Consider the following 23,953-nt stretch of genomic DNA (forward strand, 5'->3'; position numbering starts at 1 on the left):
CTCATCTCCACTCACACCTGCATGCACTACATCTTCAGCCACTATGTCCATCACCAGCACATCCACCACCACAACCCTCTCACGTGCAGTCACCACCCCCACTACCATTCACACATCCCCTGTGTCCTCTCCCAGTGTGTCTGTGAGGCCACCTCCCAAGGTACACAAATGCAGCCACACACCCACCCAACAGCCATCCACCTCACGACAGTCTCCAGCCCATGCACCTTCACCCAAAGTCAGCAAACCTACACCTCCTACGACCACTACCTCTTCCTCCACTCCCAAACCCCCTCCATCTACCCGTCTCAGTGTTCCTAAGAAACTTTTCCTGTCCAACCTTGACCTCTTTCCCTCACCTCCCCCACCCCGTTAGTCTCCTAGGGCCCGACTCTCCAGGTCCCAACCTAGCACCTCATCCACAACATCAGCGGGACCAGTGGTGCCAGTATTCACCGGATTATGGAGTGCACCAGGCAGCAGGGAAGGCAGTGTGGTAAGGAGCCACAGCACGGACAGTCCCCCACCTGTCAAGCATCAAAAGTTGGCCAGTGCCCGGCGGGAGAGGGGAAAGACACCAGCCAGCAAAGCCGCTCCCAGGCGTACAGGTGGGATTGTGGAGTCAGATGCGACACCTTCCAAGGTGGGGAAGGGACACAAGAAAACCAGCAAGTCTGGGAAGATCAGCACGGCAGAGAAGACCGCCATCAGCCCCGCTGCCCAGGAGGTGACCGCCAGCAGCCACACTGCCCCAGACAGGACCGCCAGCAGCAGCCCCGCTGCCCAGGAGGCGACCGCCAGCAGCCACACGGCCCCAGACAGGACTGTCAGCAGCAGCCCCGCTGCCCAGGTGGCGACCGCCAGCAGCCCCACTGCCACAAACAGGACCACCAGCAGCAGCCCCATTGCCCAGGAGGCGACCGCCAGCAGCTCCACTGCCACAGACAGGACCGCCAGCAGCTGAACCGCTGCCAAGGACACCGCCGCCACAAGCACCGCTGCCAAGGACACCGCCGCCACAAGCACCGCTGCCAAAGACACCGCCGCCACAAGCACCGCTGCCAAGGACACCGCCGCCACACACCGCTGCCAAGGACACCGCCGCCACAAGCACCGCTGCCAAAGACACCGCCGCCACAAGGACCGCTGCCAAGGACACCGCCTCCACAACCAGCGCTGCCAAGGACACCGCCGCCACAAGCAGCTCTGCCAAGGACACCGCTGCCACAAGCACCACAGGCCCATGAGCACCAAAAGCTCTGACGCTACTGAGGCCGCCACGAGAAGGATGAAGCATTCTGGGCACTAAGCCCACTCCAGAACCAGTGGAGACTGTTATCCACTACCTCAGTCCTTGGCAGGATGAAGCACTCTGGGCACTAAGCCCCCTCTAGAACCAGTGGAGACTGTTATCCACTACCTCAGTCCTTGGCAGGATGAAGCACTCTGGGCACTAAGCCCCCTCCAGAACCAGTGGAGAAAGGCATCAACTACCTCAGTCCTTGGCAGGATGAAGCATTCTGGGCACAAAGCCCCCTCCAGAACCAGTGGAGACTGTTATCTACTACCTCAGTCCTTGGCAGGATGAAGCACTCTGGGCACTAAGCCCCCTCCAGAATCAGTGGAGATTGACATCCACTACCTCAGTCCTTGGCAGGATGAAGCACTCTGGGCACTAAGCCCCCTCCAGAACCAGTGGAGATTGACACCCACTTGAGAGACTGGCTTTGCACCAGAGACTTAAGAGACTGTGGTTTTGCACTCCCCAGGATTGAACAGTGGGCAACCCACCCACTGGAGAGACTTTAGAGACTGTGGCCCTCATTCTGACCTTGGCGGGCGGCGGAGGCCGCCCGCCAAAGTCCCGCCGTCAGGTTACCGTTCCGCGGTCGAAAGACCGCGGCGGTAATTCTGACATTCCCGCTGGGCTGGCGGGCGGCCGCCTTCAGGCCGCCCGCCAGCCCAGCGGGAAAGAGGCTTCCACGATGAAGCCGGCTCGGAATCGAGCCGGCGGAGTGAAAGCTGTGCGACGGGTGCAGTTGCACCCGTCGCGTATTTCACTGTCTGCACAGCAGACAGTGAAATACATTTAGGGGCCCTCTTACGGGGGCCCCTGCAGTGCCCATGCCAGTGGCATGGGCACTGCAGGGTCCCCCAGGGGCCCGCGACCCCCCCTACCGCCATCCGGTTCCCGGCGGGCGGACCGCCGGGAACTGGATGGCGGTAGGGGGGGGTCGGAATCCCCTCGGCAGCGCAGCTAGCTGCGCCGCCTTGGAGGATTCCAATGGGCGGCGGTACACTGGCGGGTGACCGCCAGTGTTGCCGGTCCGACCGCGGCTTTACCGCCGCGGTCGGAATGCCCATTGGAGCACCTGTCGGCGGTGCTCCCGCGGTCCTCCAACCCGGCGGTCAAGGACCGCCAGGGTTGGAATGACCACCTGTGTCTTTGCACTCCCCAGGATTGAATAGTGGGCAAACCACCCACTGTAGAGACTTGAGAGACTGTGGCTTTGCACTCCCCAGGAGTGCACAGTGGGCATGGGGCCCCCTCGTGGATTTGGCGTCGTGAACTCAACCGGCTGAGGTGCCCCCCTTACCTTCCCCCTGAGGTGCCTGTTTTATCTCTATCTGATGCCCCTGCAGTGTTCTCTCCGTCTTGCTCGGGTATCTTGTGTGGGCATCGCCCATGCCTTTTGGGCCCAGTGATCCATGGACTATGATGGTGGAATCCCTTGGACTTGTGTTCTTGGTGTATATAATTGTATATAGTATAAATGTATATATTTGTAAATATTTTTGATGTGTGTAATTGAATATATCACAATTATTCAACTCATTTCCTCTCGTCCTTGCATTCTTCCAGAGGGGGTTGGGGGACGTAACTGTGATGTATCAATATGTATTAGCGTGTGTGTTGTAGTGGGTGAGGGTGGGGGTGTTGCGTGTGTGTGTCACTCTCTTTCCCCTCCCCCTCCCCTGTGTCGTAGGTGCAGTACTCACCGTGGTCTTCGCCGCCTGCGTTCGTGCTCCTGCTAGAGGAGCAGGAAGATAAAGGCTGGTAATGTGGAGTTCGGGTTCCACGGCGTCCTGGTTCCTTGTGGGGTGTGCAGAGGTGAGTGTTTTCCCTTTGAAGTCCTGTTTCCGCTGTGTTTTTGTTTGCGGTGAATCCACCCGGGAAAAGGTGGTGAATTGGTGGGTTGTAATACTGTGGGTGGTACATTGTCCTCCGCCTGTCTGCTGTCGGTGACGGCCGCTGTGTTTGTTTGTACCGCTGTGGCGGTCAGAGTGTTAAAGTGGCTGTCGTAATTCCATTATTTTTTCTCGCCGGCCTGTTGGCGATCTTACCGCCGCTTTAACACCACCCCCAGGGCTGTAATGACCACCATAATCACATGCAGGGGACAGGGAGTAGGTGCTTTAGGGCGCAATACACCGTGAAAATTGGGAACTTCCACAAACACATCAGTCTGTGAACATTCATAAGCGACTTACTTATTTATTTCCAGATTGGGAAGGCGAACCAAACATCCACATAGGTTTTGGGAGACATAAGAAAATAATTTCTCAGTGGGGATATAAGGTCACGATGGAAAAAAATGCATTTGTGCTGTGTGGAAGTGTACTGTTCATACAATTCCACTAATGAACAATGCTGCTGCACAAATTAGTGACATGATTTTCCCTGAAGTATAATTGAAAATTTGAGATTGGTTCAATTGTCCACAGAACTACTCCTACATTTTTTATCAGTAGTCAAGCAGTAGATTTTTGTCCGTAAGTAGCAGTACATGCATGGATGATTGTTTAGGTTTTTTGGCGTTCACAAGACTATTAAAAATGAATTTTTTTATATGAAGTAGTACTACTAATGTAGTACGAAATCGTATTCACAAACTCATGGGTGGAGGTCTCCACCTCTCATTTCTTTTCTGTACAGAGATCTCCACCATGGCAGCAGGGATCTCCATATACATAGGTGTACTTTCTGGTAGTAAATGAAAGAAGGTAAATGGAAGTGATAGGTAAATGGGAAATACTTACTACAAAATAGGAGGGAGCTGGATATTACCATCTTTTGCTTCAGATTCACCAGTTTTTGCCTTAACTGTTTTTGCTGGATTAGGACTCAGCACACTTTACCTCTGCAAACAATGCACTCTCATAAAATGTACTGCAACTGGTGTACACCAGACTGGGCACACTATATTGACTTCTAAGTACCTTGTATATGGTGTTACATGTACCCAGGGCATGTAAATTAAATGCTACTAGTGGGCTAGAGGGCTCATTATGGCACCCTCTGCAGTAGCACTGTAAAGCATGTTTCCAGGCCTGCCACTGCAGCCTAGCTGTGCAGTTTTTAAATTGCAAATTGGATTGTGCACCTATCCAATTCACTCTTTGAACAGGCCTAAACCTTTATTTTCAAATATTTATATCACTCCTAAGGTAGACCTTATTACCCAACAAAGCATGGTGCATGGTATTTAAAAATAAAACATGTAAAAATTAATGTTACACATGTTCTGACAGTAATAGGCGCCAAAAGCCCTCTTCACTGTGGCAAGATTAGTTGCCCCACAAGGCAAATACTATATTACATTAAAATACTCTATAATGATAATTTCAGTTTGGAAGCAGCTAGAAATTTAAGTCAAGAACTCAATGGCTAATACTTATTCAAAATCTAACTTATTGGTGAAATTGAATTATGACTATGTTGGAAAGGTAAATACAGAAAAGTTACCTGTTCTTGCTTAAACCTATGGAGGGTTTTCTGCCAGTTTTCACCTAATGATTCCTCTTTGGTAAGATGTGGATTGCTCCCGGACAGAGGAAAAAGGGCTTGGGTGTGGGGAGGTGCTAGCCTTCCTTTGAAAGGATGGTCTGGGGCCGTGCCCAAAGACTAGTTATACTTCAAAGAGGCCTACAGTGTCACAAGCAAATGACATGACACCAGGCCTGCCCCCTTCCTTTGTCTTGTTACACAGCTTGACTCCAAAACCAGTGGGAGATGAAGCTGCCTGAGAACTGGTTTAGAGTGATCACAAGGGTGGGTTTGCTCATTATCATGCCTTCAACTCTGGGTGTACCCAGGCAGATCTGATCAAGCGAAGAAAGGTTCTGCTTGTTGGATTTAGCCAGAGAGGGGCATTGTAGATTAGTTTATAGTAAAATATGAAGGAAGTTCTGCAAACTTTGGTAACATCACCCCTGGGAACTTGTATCTCATTGGTTGGGGATGGCCAGGACTTTCCGTGTCCTACAGTTCAGCATTGGGCACAAAGGTGGCATCCCTAGTAACCTTCTTAGAACACTGCTGGACAGGAGGAATCAGAATAGGACTGCCCTGCTGCCTGAAGACCTGTGAACACTGGACCAGCTTCACTAGTACCTAGGGCCCCAAAAGTGACTCCAAGGGCCATAAGGCTGACCTCCTGTCTGAGGTATAGGGATTCAACAAGCATTCCCAACTGACTAGTTCCAACTGGACCGGTTGTAGACCCAGCTTCCTGCCTCATCTAGAGTAAGTCTGACCCCCCCTCAAGTGATTCCCCCGATGTCCTTGACCATTGGCAGGTGTCAGAGTGTACTCCTCCAGAGAACCAGTCACTTACAAACTTTCTGTGGACTTTGTCCCTGGGCAACCATTGGAAGACCTGAAGGAACTTACCCAGCCAAACTGATGAGGGTGCATTGCTGCCGTTGGAATCCATTGACACTGAGGTCGCTTCAACTCCATCATGCAGCTCCCTCAACAGTGCCATCAATGAGAACCTGATCATGGTCTAAGGCCTCTGCAACACTTGAACTTCTCTTGCTGGAGCTTTTTCACCCAAAAATCAGTGGTCCTGCTGAGGCTCCATCCCAATGCTGAAGCCTTTCTCATCGGCGCCTGCCTACTGCCTGCTTTCATCTAAGGCTGTTGATGTCAGGAGGTGACTTTCTCACCAGGATGAACTTGATTCCGGTGTCCAAACCGCACTCCATTGTAGTCTGCCTTAAACCTTACTTTTGAACTTGTTCCACGCAACCAGATCATGCGTTTGGTGCTTTATGTTTTTTGACAATATTTTTAAAGAAAAGATTTAAAATAATACTTTAATTCTACCTATTGTAGTTTTGTCCTTTTGGTGTAGTTTTATTTGTTAAAATATTCTATATATTTCCAAATAGGTTTAGAATTTGTCTTGTGTTGTGTCTTGCCTTAATTACTATTTGACTACTTCAAAAATACTTTACACTGCCTCCCAGGTAAGCATGTCTGCGCTGAGCCATAGCTACCCAGGGGTTGAGCTCAGGTTATTGTACTGAATTTAAAGGTTCACCCTGGCAAGAATTGCAAAAAATTGAGATGGATACTCATCCCTTCAACTATTAATTAATTTTTTTATAGCAGTGTTTTAAGAAATGTAAGGAATAAGCTAATACAAACATGCTTCCATAAATGAGTGAGACAAGTTGCTATGATGCTAAAGGTGTCAAACCACTTTTAAATTTACTCCTGCCCAACCTTGTTGTAAACAAAACACCACACATGGCTGCTTACAGGTACTATAACACACTCCCATGATAAAAAACTTCTGGGGAAAAATAACTCCTTTGAGAAATTGGGTTGTTGTTTTAGTGGGGTGTTCATATGTTCAAGCAACACCCACAGTCCCTATAAGGGTAAACCACACAAGTCACTTAACTAACCTGTGCTTATCCCTCTGGTATCTTGGTACAAAAGCAGACAAGCTTCACTTAGAGGCAATGTGTAAACCATTTATGCATCAAATGACCAGTAATAAGGTAAAAATACAAAACAAGAAAAATGCTACACCAATTTAGAAAAATAGAGTAATTTTTAATAAAATATTTGACACCAAAACAATACAAATCCAATTAGTAGAACAAGAGCTATGATTTTGTTAAGTTTAAAGTAAAAACTGTCACCTAAAAGATCAAAACCCTAACCACAAACATCTAGTCAAGCAAGACTGGGTCAAGTAAAAAAATATTGCTGACTAAAAAGGACCATGAGTCGGATACAAAGAGTGGATAGGACCCGGTTAGCGCTTACTTTTGGAGTCTATGAGAAAGTAGATGTTCAGTGGGGCAAGGCTGAAGGTGGTGTCCAAGGAGGAGGCGACATCGTCAGGAGACTCTGGACAAAGTCATAATGAAGAATTCTACATTCACATGTTACTCTATTTTTTGGAAGTCATAAATCTCCAGTGGAACATGGCTGGAGGCTGTAGCTGAGAAGACTTCCATGAGGTGGGATTATCCTCTGGCAAAAGCCCATCAAACAGGATTTGTTGCTGTGCAGAAAAACGCAGTGGGAACTGCCATAAAGTCAAGCCAAATGACGATGCATCTTGGGTGGATAGATGAGCAGGTTGGTCCCCATCTCCTCTCGGTCCCCACAGCAGATTTTAGCCAAAATGCTCTTAGTTCAAAATTTTCGATTTTGGCTGTCTGGGCACTTTTAACACCACAAGCAAGGGTCAAGGACTGGAGGGGCACCACTTGGGGGTTTAGGACTCACTCAGGCTATGTCCAGGTTCAAGAGGGTTGGTGCCTTTTCTGTCCATGAGACTCTGATCTGGAAACCAGCCACCTAGCCCCTTCAATCACTTTGCTGGTCTTGGATATGAGCAGTGGAACAGGGTTCATGCAGCAGTGTAGGCCCAAGGGTTCATGCAGGCTCCAGGCAGCAAAGCAGTCCTCCCAGGTTCAGAAAAGCAGTCTTGTGGAGTAAACAGTAGGCCACAGGAGCAGGCAATCCTGAGAGTCTTTCTGCAGGTCCAGAAAGCAAACTAAAGAGTGGGTCTGAGGGTCCTCGTTTTATACCTGGTGCCATCTTTAAAGTAGGAGAAGTTTCTTCAGAATTCCCTTTGAAATGCTTGAAGGTTCCTGCTTCCCCTGCCTGCTATTCAGTTGCAAGTGGGGCTATGCTCCGCTTCACCCTCCATCCTACCAGTTGATGGCCCATCCAGGCACAACTACACCCTCTATTGTATGGCTGTCTTGGAGGAATAAACAAAGTCCAATTACTAACTACACTAAGGGCCTCATTACGAGTTTGGCGATCTGGCAGTAAGACCGCTGTGGTGGCAGCAGTCAAAAGACCGCCATGTTGGCAGTCATACAGACCACTGAATTACAAGTTACACAGCCAAGCCTGCCAAAAGACAGCCAAAATGCCGACACCGCCAGTACTCTGGAGGGCGGGAAAGAGGCAGTCCAACCACTAGGACCGCCAGCCCATCAAACATCCACCCAATCTATTACGAATCACAAATCACAGTAGTGGTTCTTTCATGGCAGAAAGCCAATGGCGGTGCGAACCGTGGTTGTCGGTGGCACCACAGTAATATACAACACCACATTGGATAGTCTGAATTCCACACACAACTACACACCCAACACACCTATAAATTGCACTATAAGATACTCCCCTTCACACCACACAATCCTTTGCAACCAGAACACCAGACACAGCAAGTTGAGGAGATCGCAAGTGTAATTTTCAAAACATAAATCAGGCACCCCTCCACACTTAAAATACCACTCATTCCACACCTCCACAACATACCCAACACAAAAATTAGTACCCTACATATCATGCATCGCCAGTCACTCACCCTGTGTCATTCAGCACCACTATGTCCCACAAACAATCCCCATTTCACTGACTGTTTCATGTCCACCAGACACCAACTAGTCCCCCACCTCCTCTCCCACAGCTCACGTCATGGGAGGAGAAGGTCTTGGCCATCGTGCATCCTGAGGACTTGACAGGAATACCTGGGGGAGTGGAGTCTAGTAAGTCGCAACACCTATGATGTCACCCAAAGGTTTTGTCTTGCATGCTCACTGATCATTTTATCATATATTAACTACCAACCTACTTACCACCCCTGTGTCCAACTGTCCTAATACCCCTGCCTGGCATCCCACATTTCAACTAAACTCACCTGAGGGCAAAGTCTGTGTATGGCAGGGATAGTACAGGGACTTAAAGCACTACAACTCCTAGCAGGCACTGTTCCACCATTAAGAAAACCAGAACAGTATACCTCTTTGAAAATTGTCTTGCATGTCAAGTAAACAATCAACTAAACCCACCTGAATGCTTCACAATTTCACAATTGTATAGTCTATGGCAATAACAGTAACGTAATGGGCATCTGCCAGTACAATACAACCAACACACAGCAACAGCTGTGTCCTCTGCTAAACTGTCCCTTCTACCTCCCATCAACTATTCAAATATACACACATGGGGGGAATACACATATATGCAGTGTGCTGTACTTGGTGTAAACTGACACATATGGCCAGAAAGAAGGGTTACTCCTAATTTAATGGACAGGTCAGTTCCCATATTACATTGTGCAGCTGTCTGTTGACTCAATAGTGAACTGCTGCTAACTAGGAGGTAACGTGAAAAATATAAAGCTTCACAGCTGCCAAGATATGAGTCCATGAACAGACATTCAAATGCAAAGATACTCAGACATCCTGTAGCAAGAGGTATGATATAGGAATTGTCTGTATTCCACATAGCTGTACTCCAGATTTGAAAGCAGGTGTCACTGTCATATCAGCGGATCAAGCATAGACTTTCTGTACATGGCTCAAAGCATATCTACCTGTCAAAGTTTGATAACACATGTAGCATTACAATCTGTAACTGTCTGTTCCACTTCTTCAACAGGTCTACTTGCCATTGGAACCATGGACAGGACTCTTGAGACAGCCACTTCCCCCCTGGATGAAGCCCTCAGTGATGAAAACACCCCTGGATGTGTGGACAATGAGGAAGACTCTGGCCCATCTGGGATACCTGGTCAGTCCACAACTGTCAGCCTCACCCTGCCCACATCGACTCCACCCAGCCCTGTTGCATCGACATCACAAGCAACCATTCTTCCCCAAACGTGTGTTCCAAGGACAGTTTCTACCATCATGTACCACACAGTACAGGTACTGGAGTCACAAGTAGAAAAGCCTGACAATGAAGGACTTGCCACCACTGGTAGTGGGCAAAGTGTGCGAAGGGCACAGGCATGTGGGGGTAAGGTGCATGGGAGGCATGGTGTGGGCCAGTGGACTAAGGCTGCTAGGGACACTTCTGGCCAGGACACCATCTCCCAAGTCATGGGAGCTTACCAACAGTCCCAAGGCATGATGTGCCAGGTACTTGCCATGATGGGGGAGATCAAGCAGCTGCAGAGGGCAACCACCAGGAAGTAATGCAACTGTGGGAAGCCCTCATTTCCAACATGGTCTCCCTAACTGGGGTGCTGAGAGACATCAACACCAACCTAAGCAGGGTCTGTCCACAACACCAAACCCCTTCCACTGGCCATGTAACATCAGCCCCTTCTACATCTCTGGCAACCAATGGAATGGAGACTCTGCCAGGGGTAAGGCATGCCTCCGACACCCATGCCTCTGTAGCTGAAGAACCATCGCACACTTGGACATCCACCAAAACAACCAGGAGGCACTGATGCCAGGACTATAACCACTGCCAGGACGTGATCCTCCAATGACTGGTTCCCCTTGTGTGCCACTGATACACGCTGTTGACTATTTTACACCCACTCTCCATTTTCTCAAGGACAGTAGGACACTGGACTTGAGACTACAAATGTTGTAGCAGCTATCTTGAAGATAAGATCCACTATGACTGAACCCTTCACTATTTGCACTTTATTGCTTTTATCCCATTCATTTTATTTTTCTGTGCACTTGTAAATAAACACAACTAAATTACAACAAATGTTTGAGAGTCATATTTCCACTATTTTGAACAGTTAACTGTGACTTTTCTTGAATAAACATAGTACTTGTAAAACATAGCAAATGTAGGAGTAGAGAGGTCACATGTACTGTTGATTCTGGGTTCAATGCATACACAATGATATAAGTGGACAATCATCAATCCCCATTTATAGCATATAGGCTGACCAGATGACAATGATCGCACAGTGAAGTACATCTTCACAATTTAGTACATCAGCATAGGTGTTAGTAACTAACTTCCCACAGACCACCAAAGTAAGGGGCATGTCAGACTTTGTCTACCCACATTGGCAAACAGGTTGGTACAATTTGTCATCAGCTAATCCCTTATCACATACCCATACCATACCTACCAAATGAACATACCCCATTACACAGACAGAGGTCAATACAACTGTCTCCAGTCAGGAAACCTTCAACTTGACATGGTCAGGTATCTGTAGGCATGCTACTCACCTATGTCAGTCTTGACACACATGCATAGTGGCCCGCAATCAGGAAACACAGTGACACCTACATACAAGTAAGATAGTATCATTATCGAACCAATGAGAAGTTTGAGTAAATGGATTGCACAGGAAGACATTTGTCATAGACCCATGATCACACTCATGACACTATTGGCCCACATGTCATGGCAAACAGGTCTATTGTGTGGATCAGAACACAGCCATCCCATTGTACTGACAGCCAGGGCATGGAACTCATACACATTCCAAAACAATGTCAGACACTACTTAGATCAATCCATGGCCACTTCACATGTCAGACCAGCTAAAGCAACATGCCAGTGACACAATTTAGAAATGTCCACATGAGGATGGCATTGTGGAGAGATCTGGAAAATACCAATTTTAAACAAGGATTCTAGGCAAATAAGGGTCAACATGACCTAGGAATACCTTTCCCAAATAAAATGGTGACTTTAAATGTGCATTGTGACAAACACTAAGAAGAAAGAACATCACAATAGTTTAAACTCCATTTACTATTTTACAGTAAAAGCTGGGCTATCTATTGCAAAGCAATGAAAACATGTCTGATGGTCATAGAAAGACCATTCTCAAATATCCAGAACCCCACCACTACCCTACTGAGTCAATCAAAAAACAGAACAAAACATACCTACAGTCAGGTAAGTACTGATTGATGAGATCTGCCTGAATGTCTCCTCCTTCATCCTCATCACTGTCATCCTCACTTGGCATTTCTGCATGCTTACCTGGTGGAAATGTTAGCTCCCCCACATCAGGGATGTATGGGATCTGATGCCTCAGGGCGAGGTTGTGGAGCATGCAGCAGGCCACAATGATCTGATACTTTGGCAGGTGAGTAGAGGTGGGCTCCATCAAACTTATCAGTGCTATTGGATCTTGCCTCCAGGATCCCAAAAGCCTGCTCCACAACACGCCATGTCCTTCAATGGGCCTCATTGAAGCGAACTTCCCCTGGCGTGGTTGGATACCTCACTGGTGTCAAAAACCAGGGACGGATTGAGTAGCCAGAGTCTCCTGTAAGGAATCATTACATGTGTGCAAACATAAATCTTGGACATCCTTACATTTGACAGCAGACAAAGGATAATAACACACATGACATTAATGACTTACCAACCAGCCAGGCCCTCTCTGGGTAGTGTCATGTCATCAGCTCTGATATGGCACTGTTCCGCATGATGAAGGTATCATGGATTGAATCCAGGTACCATGCACATAATTGAAGACTGTAGAGGTCTGCCAAACAGACTACTTGGACATTAATGGAGTGGAAGTTGTTCCTGTTCTGATACACCTATTCATTGCCATGTGGTGGAACCAAGGCTACATAGGTACCATCAATGGCTACCTCTACATGTGGGATGTGTGCCAATCCATACAAATCTGCCTTCACATGGGCCAAATCCTCACTTTGTGGAAATCTGATGTAGCTGTCCAAGTGTTTTAATAATGCAGAGAGAACATCCTTCAAGGCCAGAATGAACATAGGCTGGGACATGCCTGCAGTTAGGGTCACTGCATTATGAAAAGACCCTGTGGCTAGGAAAAGCAGTACTGACATGACTTGTATGATGGGTGGTATGCTATTTGTATGATGAATGGCAGGTATCAGATCTGGCTCCAACTGACGTCAGAGATCCATAATTGTCTGCCTATCCAGGTGGTAGATTTGAATGACATGTTGATCCCCCATGGACTGCAGGTCTGCTAGTGGATGGTACACTGGAATTTGTCTGACCATTCTCATTCCAGGGTAACTATGTGAGGGAAAATATGAAGGTATACCCATCACTCATTGTGTCCCTTGTAAGTTTCTAAACATATGTCTCATATCATATTGTGACATGGCAAATGATACAGTAGGAACATGGTACACAGCACACACCAATGTTAATGATGTCAACTTAGTGGAATCTCACCCTTTTCCCTCAATTATGACATGGAAATGTAAACATATGATTTAGGGAGCCTCTGTTCTATGGACATCCAGCAATGTATTGCATAAAAAAGCAAAACAATGATCTAGCCAATTGCCAAGAGAGGGCTGACTCTGCCACTAAAGATACCTTACTTTTAACTTATCACCATGACAAAATGTCACTTCAATCTGGACAATCATATATGGTTAATTAATGCCAGCACTCAAGACAATGCAGTATATGTGTTTCCGATCTTGTGGCGCATCATGAAATTAACTTTTCTGACCATCTAAGGGCCTTAAAATGTTGACTGCCTGAACTACTGTACTGGACGATAGGAAACAATCTGCGACCGCCTGGAGAAGTTGTCATAGCAGTAGGTGGATACTACTGCAGTGGACATTGCCATTGGAACACATTGCTGTCTATGGCGGTCTACGTCCAATGGCGATGTCAGCCAGTGGTGATGGTCTCCTACGTGGTGGATGTGACTGCCATCTCCTATGTCATCTCTCATTGACTTGTGACATTGCTGCCAGCAAGACCTCCACGATCTGAGCTGCTGCGTACTGCCTCTGGGAGCAATCATGCTACTTCCCACAGGTGATAGGGCCCCTGCCTTCTCACTTGAAGAGCTGGTGAAGCTGGCAGAGGAGGTCCTACCCCTGTATGAACAACTCTATGGTGCACCAGAGGAGCAGGTAAGTTCAACATGTGCACATACCTCTCATTAACTAAACTATTATTTGATATGTATGATAAGTAAAGGTTGATGGGCAATGTTTCGGATTGTGTCTTTAAAGTTGTTTGGGTGCTAAAGTTATGCTAGAATGGGTGGCTTCCTGGACATGTACAAATGTTTGGTGACAGAGTTAGAGTCCTGAGACATTGTAGAGAGTGTGTCATGTATGCTCCCTGAGCCACCTTGGGTCTGTTGCACATGCTTAATGGAGGTGTCATGCCAGTCTACGCCTGAGAAAACTCTTCTTTATATGTGTTGGGTGTCTGGCCATATGTGATAACATAACAGCTGGTGCTAGAGATGCATGCTGTCTGCCCGTTTCCAGCTCACATATACCCTCACTGTATATGCTCATCCATCAGTGGAGTGGATGTTCCGGACAGTCTGTGTCTGGATTGCTGAACTGACTTGAAAATTATTGTGCTTGTTTTCGTTTGGTCTTGCCATCCATGCAGGTCAACTCCCATCAGAAGAAGGCGATTTGTCATTCCATCGCCAAGAAAGTGTGGACCCTGGGAATCCACTGCTAGGGGAGCGCCGACTGTCGGAAGAGGTGGGAGGACCTAAGATTCTGAAACCAGAAGACTGCAGAGGCCTAGCTGGGGATAACCTCCCAATGAGGACGGTGTGCTTGTCGGAACATGACCCCCCTAATTGCCCGAATTTTGTCTGTGGCCTACCCCGAGTTTGATGGGCGTTTAAGGCAGCCCAGCAGTCACAAGGGCGTAAGGACAGACCTAATAATTTTCTGCCCCGTTTTCAGGTGAATGAGTGATGGAACTGATGGTTAGAACTGACAATATGGTAAGAGCAACGTGTCATAGATCTCATGTGAACACAGTATTGTACTGTTCAGTGGCCATCTATTGCACACAGGTTTGCACATCCAAATATATATTGAAACATGTTACTCAATTATGTTGTCCCTTCAGTACAATGGCACATAATGGTGCACATATGACTGTGTCATATGTGTACCAATATACTGCTTTTTCTACCCTGTAGGTTGTCAATTCCCACTAACAGGTCAATCCTCCCAATGCCATACTGTTAAGGTGTGTAGGTCCTCTGCAATGTCTCAAGATTCATGTCTATGTGCAACATTGAGTCACACATGATCAAGTAATCTCTAGTTTTCTAATGGTTTCTGACAAGTGACAGTCTTATGTGAGGCTGTGATGTCCATCTGACATGTCACATGCCATACAAGGTAAACATCTTCCCACCTGGAGCAAGGTAATTCCCTTTGCTAAGTGAGGGATGTACATAGACATTTATGATGTCTCATCAGAGTAGACAATGTGCTTGTTGGATACCATTGAGGTTTTCCATCATTTATATAGGCATTTAGATAGACACACATATCTTGGTATCAGAGGCATGAGTGTAACCACCATGCTGATGTACTGATAGTAGGAACTGCCCATACAGCTTTGTCCATAGGCATACTGTTGTAGGCATGATACATAGGCAATGGTAGCCTAATCACAGCTATGGCCCAGATAGTAATTTGATAACATCATGTGTCAATGGAAAGGTCATGTAATGACTCAACACTTATATTTGTTATGTGTACCTGCTGTTGCTCTAAAGGATATGTCTAACGAACCCTGCTCGTTTTGTAACCTCATGTTTGCCATGACACCTATTTGGTGCAGTTGTGGAAGTTCATATACACCTGTGAGTAGGTTGGTTAGTGTGTCCAGGCTGTTGGCTTGCATCATGGTTGGTGTACCAGTTATGTTAGCATCACATATGCTTTGGCTCTAGGAATCCTCCACAGACAGATATCAGGCATGTCATGTCTTATGTGTGAGTGATGATGTTGCTTGTCAGTCAGTGGCCTATTGAAGGACTTGTTGCATAGTTATCTATGTCTGTTTTTCACCTTTCTGCACTATACGGTAGTCCATTTGATACATTCACTTTATTGACAACTTGTTATTGTGTGGGACATTGGTCTGAGCCTACTTGGTCCTCACCTGACTGATACTGCCCGATTTCTGGCGACCTTGTTCCTATATGCCTCAATCCACATTATCTTGGCACTTCTTCGTAAGTCACCATTGGTGCATGTGTGTGACATGTGTTCTAACTCCTTGAACAACATTTGACGTGTGTGACAATTTGAGGTGTTACATGCTGGCATGTGTCCATAGCGTATGTAGTAACTATTTGACATGAGGAAGGTATGGCTTGTTTGCACAAGGCTTGCATGCCTTTACTTTACAACATGTGTCATTGCCTGGTTCATAACATCAGGATAAGCTATTTGTGTGTTAAATATGTTTTTTGATTTTGTGGAAAGCTAGTTCACATTTCTGAAATATTGTTTGATTGGTGTCTGTCTATGTTGCTCTGGATAGAGAACCAGTATCAAGTGGCATATTAGATTGTCAGGGTATGGTCAGTGTGATTGGTCAACTTAAATCATGGCATTGTAGGTGTCTGTCAGGTAGCTTTGCTGGTGTGTCACAATGTAGATTTTGAGGGGCCTACATTAGATTTAGTTGTGACATGTTGTTGGCACTATACTGGCACTTCCTGATGGTGCTAGTGAACTGGATGTTATGTGACTTATGTCTAATGTATGATGGAAGTGTTATCTTGTGAATGTGAGCCCCTTTTAGCCCTGCTGCTCTCAGTGAGGAGGCTATTGACCTCCTTAGGTCTATCTCTGTGGGTCAGACAGCCATTGTGAATGCCATCCACAGAATGGCAAGCCAGATCCAACAGAACAATGCATTCCTGGAGGGCATTTACGGAGAAATCTCTGGCCTACAGTGATCATTTTCAGGCTGTGGCCTCCGACTAATGGCAGCCAGTCACCCCTTGCCTACCGTCACCCCCCCATCTTATTTCCCTTTGCAGTCCAAATCCCCCTTCCCCGTCCCAGCCAAAGCACACAAACCGATAGACATGCATCCACCTCAACATCCAAGGGTAGCACAGACAAACCAAATCACCACAAGACACACCACCAGCCCACACACTGACAATATCCACCTCCAGACACAGCAACAGTCACAACCTTCCCTGACAACTCCACCAACCCCAGCATCACAGACATAACACCTGTAGGCACCTCACCAACTTTCAGTGATCCAGCCACCACACCTATCCTACCCGCGGATGGCACCCCAGCAGACCCTCAGACATCCAGCCCAGTCACCACACCTGCAGCCATCACAAGTCCTGACAGACCTACATGCAGCACATCCCCCATCCCTGCAGTCACCACCCCAACAGAAAGCCATTCACCCACCACGGCATCCCCCAGCACCTTCACCCCCCCTCAGACCAAGACACATGAACGCCCTCACTCACCCACCCAAGAGACACCCACAAGCACACCCCCCACAAACGCGCTGCCAAGACATCCACACATACACGTCAGACAACCAGTCCCACACCCTCCACACACAAACGCCCTTCTGATGACCATCCCCGTGTGTCAAAAAAAGTGTTCCTTTCTGAGTTTGACTTTTTCCCTACTCCTTCCCGTTACACCCCTAAATGATTTTTGATCCTCTCCAAGACCATCCCTTCCATCTCCAAGGCCTCCTCCACCCCTCCCAGCACCCATGCCCCTCCTCCTGCCAAAAAGAAATCCCCCCTCCCAAAAGGTCCAACCCCATCCCAAATCAAAGCCTAAAGCCCCCCCTCTAAAGCCCAAGCCCAAACCTCCCCCTCCCCCAACCACCCCTCAAGAATCCCTGAGGTGCCTGCCTTCCCCCTTGATGCCCCTACCTGCGGAGGTTAGATGGCAGTCAGGAGTCAGGTTGGGGCACCATTTTGTGCCTTTGGTGCCACTGAAAAACTTTTGGACTGGCCTATGGACTTGGACATTCATATTGATTTCCATTTGGACTTGTTAAAGCAAACCAGTTGTTTTTTTGGTTACATCTTTGTCCTGCATTTCCTTTCCTCGGTTTGAGTTTTTCCTGGCTATCATTGGTAGTGTGCCTGTATTTGTGTTTGTGATGCTTGTGCTTCATGTTTTCTTAGAGCATTATTTGAGTTTGTGTGCAGTGATTTTGTACCCCAGGCATAGGGTGTGTTTTGTGTGATGGATTATATATATGTGGTGAAATATGTTGATGTCATGGTATTGTGTTGTGTTTGTGTTGATATATATTTGTTGTTGTGCTGTGTGGCTTTGTCTGTTTTGACTGTTTGAGTCTGTGTGTATTGTGCATGGCATAATGGGTTCGGTGTGCTCTGTGTGTATGTTGATTGCTAGGTTGTATGATGGTGTAATTGTGTGTGTTACTTCAAAGATGGTTGTATATTGTGTTGTATGTGTGTCAAGTCCCTGGCCAGTGTTGGTTGTGAGTTAGTGACATGTGTTCATATTTGTGCGGTTGTAGTGTTGTTGTGACATGTTGGTATATTGTATGGGAATGTGTGAGGCTAGGCCTGTGCTGTGTTGCCGTGTGTAACTGTGTGTCATTGACGTGTGGTGTGTGTGTGTGCTGGCTGCAGTGTGCGTGCTGTGTATGTGTGGGTGTCCTTGATGCAGTATGTGAGTGTGTGTCACTGTACTGTTACGTGTGTGTGCAGCCCTCGCACTACCCTCCATATGGTATGTTATGTAACTGTACAGTATTTGACAATTTACAAGTGTAACAGGTGAGTGTGTGCACTTACGGTGGGTGTCATCCTCATCAGCGATGATTCTGGTATCTTTCAGTGAGCAAGAGCAACAGGATGACGTCTAGTTGTGGTTCCATGACGGCTCCGGATGTGCATGGCTTCCTGGAGGTGACTGTCTCCTTTTATAGAGTTTGTTTCAGCCTGGTGTTCTGTGGTGGTTCGACCACGGAGGTTATGTTGGCAGTGTGCATCCACTTAATGAGTCCGGCAGAAACATGGTCTCCGCTGGACTGTTTGTCCCTCGATTTGACTGTGATGGTCTGTGCTGCCTGACGGTGCAAGTGGTGCTTTGGCAGTCTTCTGTATACACCGCTGCCAATGTCATAATTTGGCGGTCTTCTCCGCCAGCCTGTCGGCGGTCAGACCACCACCGCCAACATTGCAGTCATGGGACCACCAAATTCATAAGGAGGCCCAAAATAATAGCTTCAATAGACGTCAGTCCAAAACAATTGCATGTAACAAATCTAAATTCATAAGCTGGTCCCTTCGGGAATGACTGTATAAATAGATTATCAAGAGATGTAGAGTGGCATCCAAACGCAGCGAACTCCAGTGGTACACCCCCAACATGAATCTGAACAACTAGAAACAACCAGCATTAGGTTCAAAAGTGATAGACGTCACAGTACACCTTCATCTGGTCCAGTAGACAATAAAGTATTAGAACCGTCGATTCATTATTACTTTATCAATGTATTCCCAGACTGAGCAGATTCAATCCACTAAATAGGAGGCACCCATTAAATCTCTTCAGCATGGTCCCAGCACTATGAATCATCACATTTAGTGACATTAAAAGAGTGTGCCTCCAAAACAAGTGGGCTTAGAACAAATCTGGAAACATTCTAACCTCCAAAGTCGAGTTTGCCTTCAGTAACGTTGGCAGACTAGTACTTCAACATCTGGACGATCTCGATGTAATGGGCATAAACGTGTTACCACTCAAAAATAATAAAAACCTGAAGGACGGAGGAAAATCATCTAATAGTTCACATGTCGAGCACACGGGGTCCAGTGGCAATCTGGGAGAGATAAACTCACAACCTTGGGAAAAATGCTAACAAAAAATCAACCACTATTTAATGACTTTGGAAACCTGAACATTACCAGGAATAATAACAGCTCGATACTGATATTTCGCCAAATTCGAGTCAACTGACAGAGATGCAAGTAGCAAATACTGACCATGGTTGGGAATGGCTATCCCAGGCGCTGAGTAGCAGATGTTATGTTGCTTGTAAATTAAATTGTGAGATGGTCCAGTGTTCCACAACAGTAGTGGGTTCTAACCTAATCAATGTTAGGCTGCTGAAACCAAACAAGGAAGTTATATGCATGGATATAACTAATGTTTACATTCCACCAGGATGGGGGAGCATGTGCAGTTGATATAGTCCAATATAATGATATATTTAGAATCATTAAAAAGTCAAAGGCTCTGCAAGGGGGAAGCTAAGGTTCAGAGGGGCAAACAACTCCTTTTGATTTCTGGAGATCTTAATGTCCACCCCATGGACGGAATGATTAACAACGAGATTCTGATGGAAGATTGCTGTCATATTATACCAGAACCTAGGATGGCATGGGGAAAGCCATGCAAAAAAGGGGAGGCATTTGTGATTCTACTACTGGAGATGGGTCTTCGGTGATTAAATGGCCATACCATTTTTGACTTCCCAGTCAAAATCACCTATGGAACAGGTTTTAGGGGTTCGCTTATAGATTATGTTCTAATCAACCTTGAGAACTGGACTAATGTAAGCAACATGCTTATAGTGCGGCGGTTAAAAAGTGATCATGAGCCTGTCAAATTCAGACTTGAACTCGGAGATAATTATTGCCGTGCACAAATGAAACAGCTAGTAACAGGAAAACAATAAGCTGGAAGCATGCTAAATATCTAGTCGAGTTGCATCAGCTAAAACTTCTATTAGATAGGATGGGAGAGGTCTTATTTACTGACCAGGGCGTAGGAAATTAAATTGTGTTACACCTTTCAGACATTGCTAATAGAGATTAAATGAATGTGGACATGTCCGACTAACCATACTATCCAAGGTCAATTTAGAAAACCTATACTTGCTTGTTATGACGAGGAATGTTACCAGGAATAATGGTGAGTTTCACAGGCCCTTATTCATCCCCACCATGACAGGCAAAGCGAAATGTGTTTTCAGACCCACAGGCGGGCTAACAAGTTGCTGTCAAAAGCCAAGAAACTCGGTCAACAGCACGTTATTGGATGAATTTAAGCAGGGAGCAGGCGAGAAGAACTCCAAGCATTTTTGGAGAATACTTAACAATGTTGAAAGAAGAAAATCCAATCTCCTAAGCCATCACATCTGTCCAAAAGCCTGGAAAGATCATTTTAGTAACCTGTATAGGTTGGACAAGGAGGGGGAGCCAGGGTGACAATTAGATCACGGACAAGAATGCCAATCGAGGTGATATTGCACGTCTGTAAATTTTAAGACCCCAAGTGAGCGAGCATTCCTATCTGAAACAAAGCAAGACGCCTGGCCCAGATGCTGTACCAATGGACATACACCAGACGGACCGAAGTTATTGGTCATGGGTCCTGATAAAGGGCCTGATTACAGGCGTGGCGGTCCTTCTGCCACATTACGAGGTTGGCAGGCAGCCCCACCAACCTACCGCTGTCCCCAACGGCTGCTAGCGGGTGCAGGTTGCAATCAGCCACGGCAGCACTGACCTTAGCACCACCCAGCTGATTACAACTTGGTTTCTCAGCAAGCCTTTTCATGGTAGTTTCAGCGCCATTCGAAGCCTTGTGGAGGACAGGTGCAGGGGGCCACAGGGGGACACTGTAGGGGTCCCCCTGCCCATCATAATCGTAATACACACTGTCTGCAGTGCAGACAGTGGCCCTCATTACAACCCTGGCAGTCAGTGATAAAGCGGGGGTAATACCGCCAACAAGCCGGATGTAAAAAAATTGGAATTATGACCACAGCGGAAACCACCAACACAGACAGCCACTTTAACACACCGACCGCCACGGCGGTAGCAAGAAGCACTGCAGTGGTAACCGCCAACAGCCAGGCGGAAGACAATGTTCCACCCACTGTATTCCAACAGGCTTATCTGCTACCTTTTCTGGGGCGGTACCAACGACAACAAAAGCACGGCGGAAACAGATCTCAGAAGTCAAAGGAGTCACCTCTGGACACTCAGGGAAGAACCATGCCGCCATGGAGCCCGAACTGTGGATTTTCCCCATGCTGGTCTACCTCCTCCTACACCAGGAATACCAACGCCGGCGACGACGACCACGGTGAGTACTGCCGCCTAGCACAAAGGGGAGGGGGGAGGAAAAAGAGAGTGACACACACACACAACACCCCCACCCCCAAAAACATACACACAAACAGATGCAACAACATTACACATCCACCCCGTACCCCTCAGGAATAATGCAAGGACAAAAGGAAGTGATTGAAGTGAGTGTAATAAGATAAAAATCCAGAAATATGTCCCAAAAATTAAAAACAGTATTTACATAAATAAAAATGAAGGGACACTGCCCAGTCCATAATGTCCGTGGGCCACAGGGCCACATCACATAGGCCAAGGCCCCCATCTTACTCCTGCATCAACACAGAGAGAACACTGCTGGGGCATCAGGTCGAAAATACACAGGCACCTCATGGGGACAGGGAATGGGGGGGCACCTCAGCCGGAAGATGGTACAAAACCACTTGTCCTGGAGGGGGCAACATGTCCTGTGCGATGTCCTGAGGAGTGCAAAGCCACAGTCCCTCTAGTGGGTGGTTTGCCCACTGATTGGTCCTGGGGAGTGCAAGGCCACAGTCTCTCTAGTGGGTGGTTTGCCCACTGCTTGGTCCTGGGAAGTGCAAAGCCACAGTGTCTCAAGTGGGCGGTTTGCCCAATGCTTGGTCCTGGGGAGTGCAAAGCCACAGTCTCTCTAGTGGGTGGTTTGCCCACTGCTTGTTTCCTGGGGAGTGCAAAGCCACAGTCTCTCAAGTGGATGGCTTCTCCACTGGTTCTGGAGGGGGCCTTGTGCTCAGTGTGCTTCATCCTGGCAACGATGGGGTGAGTGGATGGCTTCTCCACTGCTTCTGGATGGGGGCCTTGTGCCCAGTGTGCTTCATCCTGGTAATGATGGGGTGAGTGGATGGCTTCTCCCACTGGTTCCGGAGGGGGCCTTGTGCCCAGTGTGCTTCATCCTGGCAAGGAGGGGTCAGTGGATGGCTTCTTCGACTGTTTCTGGAGGGGGCCTTGTGCCCAGTGTGCTTCATCCTGGCAAGGATGGGGTGAGTGGATGGTTTCTTCCACTGGTTCCGGAGGGGGCCATGTGCCCAGTGTGCTTCATCCTGGTAAAAAGGGGTCAGTGGATGGCTTCTTCCACTGTTTCTGGCTGGGGCCTTGTGCCCATTGTGCCGAGTGTGCTTCATTCTGGCAAGGAGGGGGTGAGCGGATGGCTTCTTCCACTGGTTCTGGAGGGGGCTTTGTGCCCAGTGATGCTGATCTTTGGGAGTGCAAGGTCACAGTCTCTCACCTGGGTGTCATACCCACAGGATCTACAGAGAGCAGGATGCATTACACTCCATGGAGGCAGGACTACAGACCGTCTGCCGGTGGCGACGGCTGCTCAGTGGTAGCAGTGCCGGTGTTGGTGCTGCCAGTGGTGGGGGGAGACTCCAGCCCTTCCCCTGCAGCCTCAGACGGCTGCCCACTGGGGCTGCTGGCAGTGGTGCTGGTGGCGGTGCAGGTGGTGGTGCTGCCAGTGGTGGGGGGAGGCTCCAGCACCTTATCCTGCAGCCTCAGACAGCTGCCCACTTGGGCTGCTGCTGGCAGTGGTGCTGGTGGTGGGGCAGGTGGCGGTGCTGATCGCGGTGCAGGTGGCGGTGCTGCCAGTGGTGGGGAGAGGCTCCAGCCCTTCCCCTGCAGCCTCGGATGGCTGCCCCTGGGGCTGCTGCTGCTGGCAGTGGTGCTGGTGGCGGTACAGGTGGCGGTGCTGATGGCGGTGCAGGTGGCGGTGCTGCTAGTGGTGGGGGGAGGCTCCAGCCCTTCCCCTGCAGCCTCGGACGGCTGAAGCACCATGGTTGGTGTTGGGGGCTCAGATTCTGTCACAGCACCAGGCCTCTTGTCCCTCCTGCCTGCAAGGACAGGCCTTTTGCCCTTGCTGTCTGGTGGTGCCTCCTTGCCCTTGCCCTTGCTGTCTGGTGGTGCCTCCTTGACCTTGCCGTCTGGTGGTGCCTCCTTGCCATTGCCGTCTGGTGGTGCCTCCCTACCGTCTGGTGGTGCCTTCTTGCCCTTGCCGTCTGGTGGTGCCTCCTTGCCCTTCCCCT

Source organism: Pleurodeles waltl, chromosome 2_2 (genome assembly GCF_031143425.1).
Source record: "Pleurodeles waltl isolate 20211129_DDA chromosome 2_2, aPleWal1.hap1.20221129, whole genome shotgun sequence".
In the NCBI taxonomy this organism is placed as follows: domain Eukaryota; kingdom Metazoa; phylum Chordata; class Amphibia; order Caudata; family Salamandridae; genus Pleurodeles; species Pleurodeles waltl.